General features: G+C 43.0%; 1 protein-coding gene across 1 annotated transcript in view; it reads right to left on the bottom strand.

Moving 5' to 3' along the window:
• ctnnd2a (catenin (cadherin-associated protein), delta 2a) overlaps positions 1 to 21320 on the bottom strand; it is a 302396-nt gene that overhangs the window by 103376 nt on the left and 177700 nt on the right. The gene's annotated exons all lie outside the window — the stretch shown is intronic.

Raw genomic sequence — 21320 nt, 5'->3', positions numbered from 1 at the left:
AACAAGTATTTGAGAGTTGCAACTACTTTATCCCATAGACATGCTCATTGCAGTGTTCAACAGGGTTTTCATGTCGTTGCGCAGGGAACTATAACAAAATCAATGGCGGGGAATCTTCCTTTTATGGCTGCTGCATGAAGTTGACAATTTCTCACAGTTGCCTTGCCAGGTAAGTGTTTTTTTTTTACTAAATAAAAAGGAATAACAGAGAAAGAAAGATTCAAGAGGATGAATGACAGATGGATAGACAGAATGAGACCAGTGAGAAAACCAACATCCCACACTCTCCTACTGCACTGTGATAGGAGGAGAGTTAGAAACGTACGTCTAAATGTCTACACTCTCTCCATCACTGTAAAGAAGGAGAGCAGAGGAGAGGAAAGGGGGGAGAGGGGAGAAGAGGAGAGGAGGAAGGAGAAGATGAACAAGGAGGGTAAAGGAGGAGAGGGGAGGGGTGAGGAGAGGAAAGGAGAGGAGAGGGAAGGTAAAGTAGAGGAGGAGAGAAGAGGAGGGGCGCATGGTGGGAGAGGAGAGGAGAATGGGCTGAGGAAAATAAATGTGTTTTCTTATATCATTACGAGCCAAATGCTTTTTGCCTTTATTGCATTACAGCCACAGAGAGCATTGTTCTGTGAGCCTGGAGGTGGAGAAGCAGTAACAGTATGGATCTGCAGGCTTCCCCCTCCCCCACACCACCTGTAATTCTTCTTGTACACTACACTGTATCTGATTCTCAGAAATATAATTTGTTTGCACCCGCCCATGACCACAGAGGAAGGACTACGGAAAGCCAGCCTGAAATTGGGTTTGGATGAGCGATTGATTTTTGGGTTTTACTAGGGTTTGACTTTCTCTCCCCCCCCTCCTCTCTCTCTCTCTGTTCATTTCCCCACTTTAACACTATTAGACCATGTGTGCTGTACTGAATATAATGGTGTAATGCAGGAGTGAGTATTCTGCAGTGTGGCTACAACGCTTGCCAAAGCTGCAGCTTACAATGAAAGTTCATCTAAAGACGTTCAATCAAACACACACTTTCAGATCATCAGCCTTATACGTAATTAAAAACAAATACATCACAGAAGATGTGCACACCCATGAGTCATGACACCTTGATAAACCAACACCCTATAGAAAAATAAACCCTTTCAGTGACCCTATTGCACAAACACAGACCACAGACCAAATTGTGTGTGATTTCCTGAAGGGCCACCTAGCTCCTCAGGGGCACCCAAAGCACTCAGTGGTTCAGACTGGTACAGCTTTTTTATTCCATTGTTCCGTCTGCAGCCTTAGATAAATAAAGGTGCTAAATGAATGTTTGTTATCGGAGGCGGCGATAAGTGCTGCTAAGATAGAGAAAATCGGCGGGCCACACAAAGCACACAGATTGAGGCGCCCCTTTCTTTAAGCCCTTAGAAGCCGACAAGAGAGCAAGAGAGCACTTCGCAGATGCACACACACACAAACTTCTTGAATCAAATAGGGGGTGATAAGATCGTTGGGGTGTTAGCACAGGTCCCGTCTCTCCCGAGGATCGTTCCTGACCAAGCCGATAAGAGAGATGAGAATGATCCGCCGATAAGATAAGCATCACGCTTTTCATTAATTAAAAGCCTGCCGATCCACCCCGCATTCACCACACATACACACACACACACACATACACACATAAAGAGAGAGTGAGTGATTGCTTCAAAATGAAACGACAATCATAAGAACACACCGTTAATGGGCAGGGGCCATGTAAAGCGTGGAATGTGTCTGTGTGTGTGTGTGTGTGTGTGTGTGTGTGTGTGTGTGTGGACACTAAAGCCTTAAAAAAGAGCTAGCCTGTCAGATGGGCCTTCTCTCCCGTGCTGAATCAGAAACGTGTACAACTGCACGGATAATCTGACAGATCTAGGACAGGGAAGAGGACAGCCGGGTTGGAAAGCTTCTCTGAGGGCGACAGATGCAATCACACACACACACACACACACACACACACACACACACACACACACACAAACACACTAAAAGCGCCCAGTAAACCACATAGTACAGACGGATATTTTCGTACTTACTGGCTGGAAAAGAAACCTCAGCAAGCAAATGTAAATAAGGAGGTGTGTGTGTGTGTGTAGACAATTATTTATCTACATATAATACGAGCACACCTACATGCACACATCCACCCACACACTCACACTCAAACAGACACACACACACCTGACGCACTGAGGATGTCTGAAATAGTCACAGTGGATGACAAATTTAAACTGAGCTCTCATTTGATTATTCTCGTCTTTCATGCCTTCTGAATTCCAGCAGCAGGAGATGGAAGAGAGGGGGGAAAAAAGAGTGAGAGTTTGGGGACGGGGGAAAAAAAACAAGAGGCACATGAAACGAGAAACATGAAAGCTGCCACATCATCTTGCAACTACTGAAGACACCTCTCTATTTCCCTTCTCTCTTTCTCTCTCCAGCTGTCCCAATCTCTTCTGCTCCTCTTTTTCCTTCTTCCTCTTCCTCTATGCCACCTTTTTTTATCTTTCTCCCTCTTTCTACATCTTACTCCTCTCTCATCCAGTCTCCCTCCCCCTCTTTCCTCTTTCCCCACCTTTTTATCTCACTCCCACTTTCCTCATCTCTCTCTCTCTCTCTTTCTCCCTCTCTCTTTCTCTCATGTGCAGATGCTGATATGCTGATGAGCATTGACAGACAGTGTGATGGATCTGTGTGTTCCTGAGGTGGGGAGATTTTTTAACAGGCCGCACGCAGAGACACTGGCAACACCCTTAGCGCACGATGAACCACCAGCCAATCAAACGAGAGGCATCAGCCGACCTGTAACAACCCTGGGACTGACGTGCCCACACGGCGAACAGGCACCACCTAATGTGAGGGGACAGCCGTTGTCATGGCGCCTGTCTGCGGGCTTGATTGGCTTGGCACATGGTGCTATTTAAAGCCAGTCCTAATAACAAACGCTCAATCACAACAAAGTGGCGTGCAAGCGACTTCCTGACTGGTGGAAGAGTGTCGTATCAGATATTAAGACTCGGGCCTTGATTTGTATGACTGTATGTTTGTACATATTCATAGGCACTACAGAGCCACAATACACATTTATTAATTTTGCAGACTTACACATGGCAATTTTATTATAAGGTTCCATTCTCCCCAGAGCAACTTAGGGTTAAATGTCATGATCAAGGGCACAACGGTGGAAGCTGGGAATTGAACCTACAACCTTTCAGGCTACTGCACGCTAGCCCAGCTCCCTAGCCACTACACTACCAACTCCCCACATCTTATACTGTAGCTTCCAGATGCACATAATCAAACTGGATTACAAAGGAATATGGGAAATCACATTGACAGACAGGCAATGGTTCCATTTTAAAGTCTTTAATTAACTGTTATGTATTAGGTCTGTGTTAACTTCAGTGCTAATGAAACTTTAGTAGAGACTTTTATTAAGACATTAATGATTTATTCATGTTAAATATTGAATTAAGCTTCACATGGAGCATTTCCTTCATTCAGGAGTTTAAAAAATATTACCTTGACAAACTATTACGTTACCATTAAAAAACATCAATCAATATTTGTGCTGTAGTTAATTATTCACCATTTTAATGGAATACGTTTGAAAGCACTGCCTGAGCAACTGTTGGGAGAACAGTGTACCTTTAAAGCGGTCCCTACATTGCCCTTAAGAGTGAATACAAATTGATATAATTTGCAACAAGGACTATCTAATATGAACAGTGAATATGTCCAGCATAGTTTTTTCACATACCATCTCTCTCTCTCTCTCTCTCTCTCTCTCTCTCTCTCTCTCTAACTCTATCTCTCCTTTTTCACACTGTCTAAATATTAGGTCAATCATTTTCTCAGGACTGCAGTTCATCGATGCAGGTGATTCATTAGCCTTACAGTAAGTCAATACCACCAGCTGGGCGTCCCATTATTACATTTACCAAAAACAACGGACAACAGTAGCCGAGGCAACAGCTTTAATTAGAAGTTAATTACTGTTTTGTCTGGAAGAGAATCAAAGAGATTCAGAGCATTTTCTGACCCAATTAAACACACACACACACAACACACATACACACACACGGACACAGACACACACACATAACACACACACACACACACACTGTGTTTTGGGGCTGCTCACACATATAGACACACACATGGAAAAGACATACACTGAAAATGATAATACACACCCACTGCTGCATCTGCCACCATCATTACCACCACTAATGCTGAATACACTCAGGGTTGATCTCTCACACACACACACGCACGCACACACAGACTCATGTGCACATGCCCCCCCCCACAAACCCACATACCCATCTGTATGACAGTACTGTGAAGGCCACCGTCTGTAGGACCTCACTGACAAAACAATCAACGCCTACCGACACTGACTTTAGCTCAGATCTTCAACTGAGGCTCTCTATTCAATCTCCAATATAATGAAAGGCTTGTCTATTCACTAGTCAGTGCACTCAAGATGGAGAGAAATGTAATAAACCGTGTGATTCTAAAAATCTGTTGACTGGGAAGCTCTGTAATAGCTTTCTCATACCTTTCTCAAATTGTTTCAGAAACTTTTGAAAGAAAAATGGTAGGTTTCTAGACAGAAAGAGACACTTTCTATGTCCTCTCTTTCTCTCTCTCTCTCTGTTTTTGTGTGAATGTGTGTATGTGTGCCTAAGGGGTCCCTTTCCTCAATCACCTGTGAGTGTGTTTGTGTGTGAGAGAGAGAAAAACAGATAAGGAAAGAACTGAGGAGGAGAGTGAGAATGAGAGTTAGAAAGGAAGACTGAGAGAGAGAAACGATTAGATACACATTTCAGGTGGCACCCGACAGTCACGCTTCCTCTCCACCCTCCGGAAAGATCCGTCAGCCTTCATCTTAACTCTCTGCTCTGAGGCACCTCTGTGTTTTTCGCCTGAGAAATTAGCGGTGACTGATTCGCACAAGTTATTAAAATTCCATAATTCGTTTCAAATGAACTTGAGTGGAATAAATATCCCGACCCGCCTGTCTCAGGCCTGACGATGCACAGGTGTGCATTTGAACACACGTAAGACTGAGAGACCCTCTGAGAGCATCTCTTTAGTGGAAACACCCGTGAGAAGAGGAAGAGAAAGAAAAGAAATAGAAGAGAAAACAAAGTATTTCTTTTTCAAGAAAGAAAACAAATAAATCAGGCTGTGCATAAACAACATGGAGACGACGAGGGCATCCGGGGGAAAGGAAGCGAAGGCTGGGATGCTCACGCGGATGACTCGACTCGGTGACTGAGGAAAAGGATCAGATGGAAAAACAACATCAATCATGGGGGCCAGGAGCCGGAGGAGGCAGCAGCAGATGCAAGCGGCCCTGCAGACGGATGGTGATGAAGCAAAGCCTTGCCTTGACTGATTTATCCCGCTCGGCTTCCGGGAGAGCCACACATAAATCCTCCTCCTCCTCCTCCTCTTCCTCCTTTCCCTCTTCCTTATTGCACTCCATTCAACTATCAACCTATCAGCAACCTTGCAGTATCGCCCAGCCTTGTTCACACTGGACAGCGACTGATCATGTGACTGTCACATGGTGTAGGTGGCTTGCAAAGGCAATGAGGAAGAGGCAAGATGGAACGAACTGACCCAGCGAAAGATAGATGCAGTGCTATGAGATGCAAGCCTACTGACTACACTTATGTGAATAAGTAGGAACTGGAACTATAGTTATGGTAAAGGGTAAAGCCTATGTCCAACTGTTTATTTGGATAGTTAAGTATACTTAAGTGTCCGCATACTAATATTTTGGGCATACTAAACCTTCTCACAACATTTATGTCCCAAACGTACAATCCAGATAAAGTCACAGACACGCATAAAACCACCCACCTCGTCAGACACAGCTGACTGTCGCTATATGTAGGAGAGAGAGAGAGAGAGAGAAGCGGAATAGCTGCCATGACTAAGCAAAAGCTTACACATACAGTATTACTGACCAAAAGCACAGAGGCTTAACCCTTAAAGGTGTAGGTTTTTGAACATTCTAAGTTCCGCAACAATTGAAGGTTCTAAAATTCTATGTTGAATTCAATGAACCCAGATATTCTTTAGAATGTTAATTTCCCAACATTCCCGTCACACCAGTGTGACGGTACTCCTTTAAGGGTTAACAGTCTCTTGCATCACCTGTAAAGCAGAACAACAATCCATTTCACAATCAATGGCTGCCATTCAACCCCCCACCCCATCTCCTAGCTGCCCCCCACCCCACCCCACCCCTTCATCTCAACCCTTTTCCGATAGGCAAGATTCTCGTGAGCAATGACCTCATTTCTGTCTGAGCGAGGGCTGGAATTCGATTTTAAATGAGGCTATTAACAGGCGCTCTCTCCTCTGAGGCCGAGCAGGCGTTATCGCATCATTACCTTAAATTAATCGCACATAAAACTCAGCCAACCAACCAGACAGCCAGCTAGATAGCACAGTAGCCTCCGATAGCCGACCACTCAGAGACCATGATCACACCATCGTCACCTTAACTAGAGATCACTCTCAATTGCCTATTACTTTATAATGGCTAACCAAAGCATGTGCTATGATCTGAAGACCATCTCCATATCCAAATGGCAGCTCGTATTAAGAAGGTTAATCTCAAGTAGGCTTTATGACTCATCAGGTGGCAAACATGGCTGACTGCTTTGTTATGAGTATTAACAACAAAATAGGTCATTCCAGGATAACATAGCTGAGATTTTAATCACATATGGTCAATTCTGTGCTGTCGTAGCCTGGCTGTGGGTATTCTCTGACTCCACAAAGCACTTGGAGCGCAGATTCTGGCTGCATATTTCACCAATATGGCTGACTGACCAATATTTTGGCATTTTTCAGAGTGTAAATGCCTGACGTTATGCGGTCCCATCTCCAAGTCAGTCCTATCTGAGAGTCATGGGTTTCTCTGTTGGGATTCGCAAACGCCAGTGACCTTTCACACTGCCACAGTCTGTAACTATTCAGACTGGCATACAGAAATGCCAATGACCTTTACACTGCCAGAGCTTCCTTATCTTTAACCCTCTAGAGTCTGGGGCAATACTCAAGTAGAGTTGGTCCCAAAGTCAGGCATTTTTTACAAAAAAAAAAAAAAATCAAAAGTACAGCTACAGTAAATGCAAAAATACAAACTGTTTGGTCACTAAAAGTTATAATCTAGAGTGTTGGCTATGCTATAATGGCATATGCTATGAACCATCAGTCTAGCTGTTGAGCAGTGCAGAGGCCATGGAAGCATCTAGCGCTGGTGAACAATGTTGGCTGAGGCAGAGACTGACAGACAAGCATCAGAAGCACTGCTCAGATAGACAGGTGCTCCATCACCACCGGGAGACAAAGTGCTCATTTGCAAGGCTGACACAGCAAATATTATCCCCTCATTAAACACGTCAATTACAAACATGTTTGAAAAAGAAAAAAAATAATATCCAAACACTCAGGCAGACGACTTTCAAAAAACTTTCCACAACATCAATTGCCCAAGGTAAATATGGCAGCACTGCAGTTTGCCATCAGCATCTCATTTAACTGGGTGTAATGAAAAACGGTGCAAAAACAAGTCTACTGTTCCTCTCATCTGGCCTCTTTCAGTGGATCTGCTTGGATGCCTTCACTGCTCCACTAGGGCTCATTTGCCTGTGAACTAAGACTATTAAATGAATGGAAAAAATAGATAAAAAAATAGCAGAATATTTGTTTTTAATGGTCTTGCATTTTAATGCTCTAAGAGGTTACATTTATGCCGCCAAATTTGTACATATATTACATAAATAATGAGGCATCAGAGTACTTTTGGACCAATTATTTTAAGAAAAGTTGACACCCATAGTCTAAAGTTGGTGTCATTGGTCAGAAGTAGACTGTTACCTGCTTAAACATAGGCTAATTGAAGGGGTCTTTCTCTCGGAAACAAAAGAAAAAGAAAAAACATTTAATTGAACCATCAGCCTTCCCATTTCAGTAATGAGGAAAGCTATGACTAGTTCATTAGGGCTGTGATCTTAAATTAACTTAGAAGCACCCAAATCTGGTGCTATTCTAGTCATGTTCGATAGCGACACAATTACAGAAGCAAACTCCTTGTCACTGATTCAATTAGACAGTGGATGTGCTCGCTAGCATGCTAAACAGAATTAGCTGATAGGAGTCACTGCCAAGCTAATTGTTGATTGAGGAAAGGCTCACTGAATACACACACACACACACACACACACACACACAAGCACATGCAAACAATCAAACATGGATATCATAAAATCACAAACAAACAAACAAATATCTACTGTAGCTCTCCAATCTTGTTTAGAGGATACACTAAATTGCAAACAAATACTATCCCAAACATTTCCTAAAATAGAAGCAATTAGATGTCCGGAAGAATATCAGAAAAAATAAAATAAAAGGACAATAAAGAAGCAAGCCCCTGACAGGAAATTAGCACTCTTCGTTTCATGATTTCCATGGCGACATCCAAGCAGAGCCTAGCGACAGTAATGTGGGGATAACAAACCACATTGTGAGTTATCAGTCAGCTGTCTAATGAAGGAATGGGGGAGGGGGGGTGGGGGTAGACACGGCGTCAATGCCAAAACACATTACCTTGATGAAGTATCATTTCAGGGCGCAAATCATATTTGAATAAGGTCAAGGCGGACATTAGTGGCCATGCTTAAAGGTGTTACATCAGCGGCAAGCACCCCCTCCCACCGCAATCTTTCTCAGATGAACAATTCCCTATTATAGAGACAAGCTATCAGACCACACGCATCTAAAGGGGAGGTCATGTCCGGTATTCAACACCAATGTTCCAGAATGTTGGGAATGAGGGTATGACTACCATGCATTTCATCATCCCTGCTGGAGGATGGAGAAGGTGCTGATTTCATTAGAACTGCAGTGATGAGAAATTATAGGCTACATGCACAAGATATCATGAATCGATTTCCAGGATGCCAATATACGGGCAATCTCTTTATTAGTTCATGGTGAACAGTGGTGTTATCAGCTATTCTCCATGCTGACTGTTTATAAATACATGTGTTTATAAATAAATTGTTATTAGCAGACTCAGTTTTCAGTCAAAACAAATATTAAGATTGAAAATTGTTAGGGAATACAAGTTGCTAGTAAACTGTGATGTTTCAAGTTCAGCTGTTCGAGTATACCACAAAAAAGCATGAAGCCTGAAGCCAATATTCAGTTGGATATGCCTGAATGAGATGAACGGTGGGTAGCCATATGTCAAGTCAAGTCAAGTCAGATTTATTTTTAAAGCGCATTTAACATGCACATAGTGCAATCCAAAGCGCTCCACAAACAAGACACATAACAACAAGACAAAAGATGCCGGATGGAGCGACGTAGTCGCCAGCGTACCCATGACATCAAGACATGACAAATACATTTAAAAAATAACAAATACAAAAAAAATGCCTGACGGAGCGGCGTAGTCACCAGCGTACCCGTGACACCAAGACATACAGAAAGACAGACAACAAAACAAATAAACAAATAAAAAAAGAATATATCTATTTAAAAAGGGGAAAAGTGATGTTAAAATTAGTCCAATTTCCAAACAGTTGAAAATGTCCAAGAGAAATAATGATCCGTGAAAACTGCGCAAATATGTGACCATATGTCCATATGATGTACTATGTAAGACTCCTGCCCCAGAGAGTAGAGACATCTGCCGGAGTTGGAGTTTACTAGAATAAAGGTGACAGAAATCTGCAGACCACTGTTGCTTCTGAGCTACTGTACAAGCTCACCCAGGAGGCAGTTTGAACATGAGCACATGTTCATGAGTGTGTGAGTGTGAGAGTGTGTGCATGTGCTTGTTTGTGTGTGTGTGTGTGTATATGTATATACGTGTGTGTGTGTGTGTGTGTGTGTGTGTGTGTGTGTGTGTGCGTGTGTGTGCGTGTGTGTATGCATATACGTGTGTGTGTGTGTGTGTATGTGTGTGTGTGCTCTATAATGAGTCAGTAAGACAGCCGTATCTTTAGCTGTGAGGTCAGGGCCCATGGGAGGAGAGAGGCGTCTGGTAAAGATGATAAAGGTGATGTCGCTCTGCAGGCGACCGTTTCTGCTCAGCTATGACACACACTCAGTAGGTAGGTAGGCCATTACAGGGAGGGACTGAACACACTGGGCCAGATATACGTACATTTGCGAACGGAGCGTTATCAAAACCATGGACAAACCACCGATAGCGAACGCTGTCATACGTGGTATTTATCAAACTTTCACTTCATCGGGTAATCTGCTCCTTTCTCCTAACCTGGAACTACACATTAATGTTCTTGCATTCAGGGATTAAAGTGAAAAAAAATCGTTTGACTGAACTTTTTTCAGGCCATAAGTCATACGTTGTTCATATCTACCTATAGAGATAGCACCCCTTTTGCGGTCGTGACCTATTGGTTTTTAATGTACAAAAAGATGCAAACAGCAAAGTAAAGGGAGTATTCGCCTTATTCACATGGCGGCCATTGTTTAAACCAAAACGAGGCTACAGGGTACACTTACTATATAATTAATGCCACCTACAGGTGAATGCATAGAATCCTATAGTTTGTGTACCCTGTAGCCTCGTTTTAGCCGCCAATGGCCGCCATGTGAATAAGGCGAATTGAGTGTTCTTGATTGAGATTGAGTTTTCCTGATGAACAAACATATATTTTAGTACCATCCCTGACCATTGCTGATTAGCCACTGCTGTTCTTTTCTACTGCAGCAATATTGTAGAAAGGCTTTAACACACTCTTATTTATTTACTTCAGGCCAAAAGAGTTTAAAGGGGAGATTTTTTTCTTGTTAATATGCAATTCAACACCAAGTAAAACCGGCTACTTGGTGGCGTGCTAAAAAAATTTCCTATTGCATCCATAAACAATTTTCTTGCAGCGAACCGCGCAAAAGCAAACCCCTGGCACTTTAATTTCTTTACACCATGGCTTGTTAGTTCTCCCCCGTTTCCAACAGCTGCCCATCTCCATTTATTTTTTAACTTTTGACACCTGCCTTGCCTTCCTTTAGCAACAACGCATCCATGACAGCTAGTGGCCTTGCCAAAAAGACGCACACAAATCATGACGCTAATATGCGAGGTTCTGGTAGGCCTACTGGTTATGGTTTTGTGCTATAAATTAATAATAATTTATAGCAAAGTTTTAAGTTGACTATTTTAATTGTATGGTTATTTTTTGTCAACATACACTCACAACCTACTGTCGTTAAAAGTGAGGCCTAAGCAAAATAGGCTACAAGGCTGTCTGTGCGTCACAAACAGACTGACCCCCTTATTCAACAGTTCGCGATGATGACAGTGATATTGTTATTTTTTTTATGCTAACATGCTCAGTCAAAACCTTCCGTCGCAAAATTGTGAAAAACATTGTTGTACATGTCATAACAGACGGGATAATAAATTGCATAGGCTACGGCATGGGCTACGGTTTATATTGCGTCGCTTTACACATAATGTTAGTTGCATTGATTAAAAACTGTCAAAAAATACAAAAAACGCGCACATCCAGATCCAAACAGGTGGTGGGCCCAAATATTTCAGTAATAAAAAATGACGTTATAGTCCGCACACTGAAAACTCCTTATAAAAAATATTTAATCACCACATGTGACGTTTCGGGCTGAATGCCCTTCTTCAGACAACTTCAAGAGGGCATTCAGCCCGAAACGTCACATGTGGTGATTAAATATTTTTTATAAGGAGTTTTCAGTGTGCGGACTAACGTCATTTTTTATTTTTGATTAAAAACTGTAACAATAATAGTAGCCTACATCGGGTGGCATAGCAGGCTATCTGTTCAAGTCATAGGTGACACCCAAAATGAATGACCTCCCCTGACAAGAGTTCGCGATAGTAAGAAATTGTCTACATTGATGCACGGAAAGAACACAGCCTACGTTTCTTCTCCGAATTCGCACATAGAGCTCACAATATCATATCCAAAAAAGTTAAACAGATTGGACAACCTCATCAGCTGTCTCTAATGTGTCACTATAATCCAACTTTTAGACCGTTATAGTCCTCCATACGTGTTCTTTTTATTTTAAGCAAACGCCCGAGACAAGTGTGTAGCTACAACATAAACAAAGCGAAACTCATGGCTGACGTAGGCTATCTTCTTGAGCGGTCACTGATTGAGACACAGAAAGTGCTCAAGAACACTATTAGGTCTTTAAACATTTACCATCACACACATTAATTCATCGGACCTAATATTTGTAGTTGCCTTAAAAAAGGAAAAGCAAAGGTGATAGTCCCCCCCCCCTCCTATTTTTTTTCTCATCGGATCTGCATCGATCTCAAATATGACATTTTTAAAATCAAATTGACGGAAATCCGTCCTACGACAGAGAACTTTAATCCTTGTGCATTTGAGACATGGTTTACGAATGCCCAGAGGCGTTTATTGGGCGCTACGAATGTCTATCAAATGCGTCTGTACGTAGCTCATAACTGCTTCGTTGTGTCGTCATCATCTTGCTGTCCCCCCTCCATTCTGTGATTGAGGTGAAAATCCTTCGTTGAGGTGAAAATCAGGTCCATGGAATCCAGGCTGCCTTTGCGCGCGTAAGACAGCATGGGGAAACCCAGGATACCATTCTCCGCCCCCTACCACAATTTACAAACGTCCACAGCTGAAGTCATAGCCCACATACAAGCAATTGAATGAAGTTAACAGATGACAACATTCAAAAGAATCAAACGTTTAGCGATCATGAAATAATACAATGCATGATAAGATGTCAACAAGCAGGGAGATAATGAAGATCAGTAGTTCTACTCAAACTACTTGTGCAGGTAGGTTATGGAAGATTGGTCAAATCTAGCAAGTAAGTTTAAGTGGATGACGTGAAAGTGAAAGTAAGACATTCGAAAGGACAACGAAAGTTAAGGTTGCTTTTGATATAATACAAAGACGCAAAACTGGTGCTCTAAATAGTGATTCTGTTGTCTTTGAAAGGTTCTCTTATTGACACATTTAACCACAATTTGGATCAATACCTGCTTTTACAAGGCGGAGATATTTAGGCGCAGAATAGACGTGCGCTTTCACATGCAGTTTTTGTACATTCCTCGGAATACATAATTAGGCGCTCTTTACACTTCCCCTCCCATCTCTTTACGGCAAACTCCCACTTTCCCCTTGACCCTCCCATGAATGCATATGCATGACACGGAAAGGCGCAATTTGCCATTTTCAGCTCCCGCGACAGGAAGTTTACGCTTTTACCTCAGTGTGACCTGTTTGTACATACCTCGCCATGATTTTACGCGCACATTGCGAAACAAATACGCCTGAAATGGGCGCAAAAGCGTTAGCACATCTGGCCCACTATGTGCTCCTTATAGGTCTGTGTGTGTGTGTTTGTATGTGTGTGTGTGTGTGTGTGTGTGTGTGTGTGTGTGTGTGTGTGTGTGTGTGTCCACATGCAGGCTAAGCATGGAAGCTATTTCTAGGCAATTACATAATAATAATAATGTAAACATAAAGACACACACACAAATGGAAATCAGTCTCTCTCTTTCTCTCACACACACAGACACGTGCACACGAGCAGGCGCGCACACACACGCACACACACACACACACACACACACACACACACACACACATTACGAGAGCTGAGTTGAGCACAGAAAGTTGCCATTTAAACCAAGGAAGCAGCATGTCTTATTTAATGCTGTGAGCCGCAGCCTATTAGTCAGGGATTTACCCAGGCAGCCATGGGCCCGTGGCCCTATCTACTACATGGAGTTAGAGGCAGACCAGGATTAATTACACACACACACACAAATATATATTACATTATTACATTACATTTATATACATACACACACACATACACACACACACACAAATACACACACACACATACACACACACACACACACACACACAAATATACACACACATAGGAAAGAAACATACAAACACAAAGTCTCACATGCACAAAAAGTCACAAACACACACACACACACACCACACAAACCCACTACAGTTACCCCACCACAATTTTAGAGCCCGCTAGCACAGGCAGTTGTGTCCCAGTGCTTGGCACTGCTGCTGCTGCTGCTACACTCATCGCTAAGTGTTTCCCCAGGCCACCACAATCTCCACTGTCCTCCACATAAACACATTTCTACCTGTTTTACTGCGCTTTCCCCTGCTATTTAAACAGGTTCTGAAGACACAGACATCAGAGCAAATGTTTCAGTCTGCGCTTCCTCTGCCTTCTGGAGGCGGCAGCAGGGTGAGCCGTGCTGATTGGCTGGTGCTAATGCATTTGGCAGTGGGGGGTGGGGGGGTGGGATCAGGATGCGTTATAAATCTACAAGTGTGTGGCCGTATCAGGCATTAACTAAGGAGCAGTCAGGCAGAAAATAGCCCTCTGCCAATAAATCCCTATTACTAGAAGACCCTGCATCAGCGTCCCCCGAGCACTGCATCCCAATTAGGAAGAAAAGACTTCATATCCGCCACAAAACTATTTCCAGCCTCATCCATAAAGTACGGCCCGGCTCCTGCAGGCCTAGCCAGCGAGCATTAGTGCTGCGCGAGGCTAAAGGGGGATTGGCTGGTGCGAGCTGGTGATAAACTCCATGGTGCCCTGCACCCAGCGTGAACTCTAAGCCTGCATATGCAGAGGGTATACAGTGCTGGGAAAGTTATTTGATAAAGCCACACACTGTATGGGATTTATTGTTTTTGATTAAAAGGTGGTGGGGTTTGTTGTAAAATTACTTTTTTTTTGTATGCTTGCTGATTTGCCACATTTAGAGATAGAGCAAAAACTAACTATGCAATGAAAACAAATAGATTCACAAATAGATTTTTAATTTGAATGGTTTGACCAAAATGTCGACTGTGCCATGTGAGCAAAGAGAGAGACAAAATGACATATACGAGAGACAAAATGACATATAACACTCACCCTATCAAAGTCAAAGCACATCTCTATGACAACACAGCTGTAGGCCTACTCATCTTTAAAAAGATGACTGACAGTCTGACATTCACTTTCCATTCCATGACACATTCAAAACAAAACAAACCTTTATTTTCTTTCCATACGCAACAAACAACAAACTATAATAAATGTTACTATTTAGTATCTGTGTTAACAAATGTGTTCTGTGTTGTTCTGTGTTGTACTGCATTTCGTTGTCTCTGTACTTGTACTCTGCACAATGACAATAAAGTTGAATCTAATCTAATCCAAAATGCCATTACCTATTAACATTTCTGTTTACATTAATCAAACCTTCTCTTACCATTCACAACACCATCAAGTTCAAAACAATGAAGCATGCAGTTACAGGAAGAGCTGAGGTTTATGTTTCTCTCTGGGAAACAACTGCATTTGACTTAATGGTAGTTATAGTCAGCTAGTAAAATATTTCTCCTTCTTGATAAACAAAAATAGCTTTCCACTAACTTTTCATGTCATATTCCAAAACTCGGGTTGGCCAAACCCTATCAAATGTTACATTTCACTTTGTAAAAAGGAATCTTTGCAGAAAATCTAATATGACAGCCAATTCAGACCCATTTTGGATTGGTGCCATAGCAACAAATACAGGCAGTTCATTTGAATGATGCCATATGCCAAGTTTGTGGCAAATTTGGTGAAACATGGCAGACGTTCAGACAAGTTTTGGGCGGATTTACAAAAGTACTGATGCACTTGTCTGCTTCATTTAAAATGTTTACACTGATGTTTGGTAGTTGTAATTATTTAATAATTAAACAACTTTGCATTGCACAATGCCTCAGCTGACAACTTTCATGGCACCTCCTGCCATGTTAGTAAGTTACCTTGAGAGTCCATCAATATGTCAGAGCTGCATCCCTGATTATATTGCTTTGACACATCTTTTGTGTTTCAAATGATTCAAAAGGCATTTCTAACAGGAGGGGAGGCTGAAAAGTATAAAGAGGATTGTCAGAATGGCAGAATTGTATTATTGGTGTTCCAGCAGCCTGTTATTTTCTGGGTCACGATGTAAGACAAACAACTCAGAAACGTTGTTGTTTGTTACTAAACTCACTCTTACCTTTCATGCACAACAGGGAATGGTACAAATCTGTATATTGTAGAAATATTACTACAGTGCATAATGTATATTTGGAGCATTACTGTGTCACACTAATCTGTTGACACTGCACACACACACACACACACACACACACACACACATATATATATATATATTGAATACAGCATCAAGTCCAATATTCCATGTGGTTTAATGTTCTATTCCACTTTCTTTCAGCATCATATGGTCAGTTGCCTGGCCATATTGAATCTGTGTGTGTGTGTGTGTGTGTGTGTGTGTGTGTGTGTGTGAGAGAGAGAGAGAAAGAGAGAGAGAGAGAGAGTGTGTGTGTGTGTGTGTGTGTAAGTATGGGTGTGGAGGGGGTGTCCACCCTTGCCCTCTCATGGCGAGTCCTGCTAGTTCTTGTTAGTGTCCAACACATCTGAGCTGCAACATCACATCTCCAAAAAGACTTGGGAGTGTGTGTGTGTGTGCCATCTCTACTTCTCCCTCATTTTCACACTCTTTCTCTCACCCCTACTGTCCTCATCTCTCCATCTTTCTCTCTCTCTCTGACACACACACACACACACACACACACACACACACACACACACACACACACACACACACACACACACACACACACTCCTCTCTCAGTAAGTGCACTCCAAAAGTAGATACTGTATGATAAAAACCCCCCTCTGGAGGGTAAAACCGAGTGTCGAGGGATACCGGGGGTGACAAACTGCCCTTAACACCAGTTATGGTGCCTGTTAGAGTGGGATAACAACCAAAATTTGCTTGGCAAGGAGATACTAGCAACAGCTGCATAGCGGTATGGCCAAACAGTGCTAAACGGTGCTAAAACCAACAGCGTATATAATGTATACAATTATATGAGAGTCGCACAATGTACTGGGTTCACTAACTTGTTAATGTTATCCGCATCAGACAATATGCAATTTTTTTTAGACTTTATAGCTTTCTGTGTGCTATTCTTTTCCAATTGAATTTTGATTAACTACGTGTGTGTGTGTGCCTGCTCGTGAATCTGTATATGTGTGAGTGTGTGTATGTGTTTGGGTATGTGAATGTGTGTGTATTTTTGTGTGTGTGTGTGTGTGTGTACGCCTGTGGTGGAGTTTTCCCATTCATCAGCCTCTTATCCAAGCCTGTTTAAAGGCAGCTGTAAAGAGTATGGTTATGATATGAAAAACAGTGCTGGGCTGCCAGCGGGGCTCAAACAGCCGCTTGTCACCACACACTCAGAGTGGTGCATTATGGGAATGTGTGGCAGGGTCTGTTTGAGGAAAACATCAATGCAGTTTGGCAGGATGAGGATGCCATTGATATGCTAAGGCTGAGAATATCTCTACCTCCACCTCCCTCTCTCCTCCTATCTTTCCTTTCTCCTCCTCTCTCTCTTTGCTGTCACGACTCTTCAAATGCTTTTGCATTGCAAGGCATTATGCTGTGTACACATTCACAGATCAAAAAAAGCATTTCAGAGAGAAAATGTGTGTGAGAGAGGGAAAGAACGATAGCAGAAAAACAAGGAGGAAGAGAGAGAGAGCGAGAAGGAGAGATGAAGGGGACAAAAAGAGAGCAGGGGAAGAGGAGAGAGAGAGAGAGAGAGGGAGAGAGAGAGAGAGAGAGAGAGAGAGAGAGAGAGAGAGAGAGAGAGAGAGAGAGAGAGAGAGAGAGAGAGAGAGAGAGAAGAGCAGACATCATGCAGCTGGAGCACCTTCATGGGTGCATTTCCATGGCACACATTTCAGAGTTTCAGCAGCAGCAACACTCTGTGAAATCAACATGCTGTGCACACAACCAGCCAATCAGACGCTCACAACACTTTTTTTTTACAATACAATAAAAGAAATATACACACACACACACACAACACACAACCCCAACCAGTCTCCACAGAATAGACTTCTTTCATCCTACACTATAACACACTTACTGTAGATAGTGACGGTTTCTCCACAGTGGGTCTGTACTCTTTATAGGACCCCCACTCCATACAGCCTTTTCATATTGTCTGTGCAGTTTACTGGATAATGCAAAGCTTAGCTTTCACAGCAACAAACAAAGTCAAGGGAAGACACTTCAGACACCTTAGTAACAGCAGTGGACCACAGTGGCGACAGTAGAGCCTTTTGTGCTTGTGTCAAAACCAAAGCAATGTGTTCTTCCCTCAGAATGCCTCCTATTCAGAATGTACAACTGTACAATATGCAATGCAATTATGGCGACACAAAACATGACCTTCCTGCTATGGATTTATGTCTTCATGTGTTTGGAGTTAGTAATGACTTTGCTGTATATTTTCTCCTGTAGGAACCGCATCGTCATCTAAGTTCTATGTATCACCAGCATCTGTACTTAAACTGAGATAGTATTTGTAACAGTATTGTTGCTGTTTAATCTATGCACTGAAAGTTAGAAGTGTAACATCATTGTGACTTTGTTTATATTCTTAAACAATATAATACATATATTTGATAAAAATGATTGAAATGGCTACAGGATGAGAGTGAAACAGGTGCAGCCCTGGGAGATCTGCTGGAAAGAGAGAGAGAGAGAGAGAGAGAGAGAGAGAGAGAGAGAGAGAGAGAGAAAGCCACTGCATGTGTGAGGTGTCAGTGTGGAGCCTTGTGCAGGTTGACTGACCCTGACTCTGAGAGATTAGACTCTGTCTCTTCGGGGATGGCATATATGAGCAACCGGGGTCACGGCGCGTCAAGCAGCCAGAGCCAGGTGTCCATCGCACGCTCGGCCACGTGTGAGTGCACCACTGTTATCGGAGGCCTGAAGAACCACCCGGGAGAGAGGAAAGGATAATAGGAGGAGGGGAAAAGGGAGGGGTGTTAAGAGAGAGAGACTGACAGACAGAGAGAACGTGAGAAGTGAATGAAGAAATCATGAAAAGTGGAGGAAAAAAGAGGGAAGGAGAGAGAAAGAATGATTTGAATACAAGTACAGAGAAGAGAGGGAGAGAGGAAGAGAAGTGAGCAGAAGAAGAGAGGATTGATAGAGCCATAGTGTGTGTGTGTGTGTGAAAGAGAGAAAGCAAGTTATGAGTAAAACGAGAGAGATGAGTACGAACAGTGACAGTGAGAGACATAGAGATGAGTAGAGAAAGAGAAAAAGAGAGAGAGAGAGAGGAGATGAGTACAGAAAGTGACAATGAGGCACAGACGAGTAGAGAGAGAGAGGGATGGAGAATGATGAGTAGAAATGTAGAAAGAGAGAAGAGGTGGGAAAACCTACTCATTTCCACCACGGCTCAACACAGACAGACATACCAACTCATCACTGCACCTGACAGCTTCCAATTATATTTTCATGGCTCTCCAAATGTTCCTTTGGGAAGTGCCAGTTCTCTCTCTCTCTCTCTCTCCCTCCCACCTTCCCTCTCTCTCTCATTTTCTCTCTCCCTCTTTCCCTGCTCTCCATGTCCTATTCTCCACATATTGCACACCCCACTACCCAGATCAGCTCAGCCATCCCTGTTGCCAATGTGCCATGAGAGCAGTGTGTGTGTGTGTGTGTGTGTGTGTGTGTGTGTGTGTGTACGTGTGTGTGTGTGTGTGCAGCGGCCTGCCAATGCCCTCTGCAGTGGCCGGGCACCCCTGGCATGGCCGCAGACCATGGCTGTTTCATCATAATATTAGCATGGCCACATCAGGCAATTATGCCGTGATATACTAAATGTTGAGATGAGAGAGTAGAGGTGTGTGTGTGTGTGTGTGTGTGTGTGTGTGTGTGTGTGTGTGTGTGTGTGTGTGTGTGTAGGGTGGGTGGATCGCTAAGGGAGGAGACTCTAATTATTTGTGTTTATCTGTCAGTCTGTGTTTTTGTTTGTTTGTTTGTGTTCCGCACGGACAGATGCTATCCTCTCTCGGCCATGGCCACCATGGGATTCCGTTTGTCACAATAGATAGCGTCGCCTTGCGTCTCAGCAGAGTGTAAGACTCAACACCATATGGACCAATGTCACGTCTGTTGCATTAAAGCTACGCTCAAAGCTGTCTGCTCATTTCTGACAGAAAGATCTGTCACTTAGGAAAAAAAATTCCCCACCGTACAGTGGACACTGTTTGTTTTGGGAAATGACGGTTAAAACGCCACTTAAAATACTGCAGTGACGTACATCAGTGACGCAAAAAAAGCAATGCCCTTGACCACTATGAGAGAAAGAGGGGGTAAAAAAAAAACAATTTATTCAAGTCTTAACTGTCTGGCTTCTAATGTAAAATGATCAAAGGCTGCTGGCTTAATTCCCCACACCAAAGCCCTGTGCGTTAACAGCATGACTAAAGAGAATCTGCCGCTCCACTGTGTGTCAAGGACACAGAGAACCTGCACTTGTTCAAACACATTTGAGGAGGATTAGCTCAGGCTAAACCTGCAACGCTTTTACAGTGACAGAGGAAAGCTAGCGTAGCATAGCATCGCCACATTTTTCCTCTCAAAGATACAGTTCTCATGCAAATGGATGCACAGTATTAGAGAAGCCTGCAAGTATACTGGGCAGTGAAAGGGCTAACACCTCGATAACACGTTATGGATGGAAGAGAAATAAAATAAAATCCCTGATATGTTCACTTGTCCTGTGGGGATTACTGTTTGGAAGGGAATTAATAATGTGCAAACAACATGCAAACGATCAAACCAAACACACACGCACACACACACACACACACACACACACACTCACACACAGCCTGTCATCATTCTAATGCCTGGAAAGCACTTTAGTAGGTACCTGTCGGTTTTTCTCCCCTTCCCCTGAGAGTTGGTTTAGCTCTAATACATGGCTATTGACAGCCCTGGACTGAATTAAGGGTTGTTAGAGAAGGTGAAGATAGGAGACAGCACTCTAGAAACGGCAGCGCACAACCCTGTGCCCCCTTTCACAGGATAAATCAATAAGCAACACAGCTAACTGTGTTATGGGTGTGAGCCAAAGACGGGCAGTGGGTCTTCAGCTTATGGAGTCATGACGTGTGTGTGTGTGTGTGTGTGTGTGCGTGTGTTACTGTCCACGTGTGAGTCGTTCTTTCTGCGTGAGTGCATATGTGTGAGTGTGTGGGTGTGTGTGTGAATGAATATGAAATGACTTGCGTGCGAATCTACTGGCCCCAGCTTGAGTGCAAAACTGCATGAATCTGCAGTG

This window comes from Alosa pseudoharengus, unplaced genomic scaffold, assembly GCF_046254945.1.
Source record: "Alosa pseudoharengus isolate Yale_2024_CS ecotype anadromous, Long Island Sound unplaced genomic scaffold, YU_APseudo_1.1 YU_APseudo_1.1_scf_18, whole genome shotgun sequence".
Lineage (NCBI taxonomy): Eukaryota > Metazoa > Chordata > Actinopteri > Clupeiformes > Clupeidae > Alosa > Alosa pseudoharengus.
This window is presented reverse-complemented; position numbering and strand designations above follow the sequence as displayed.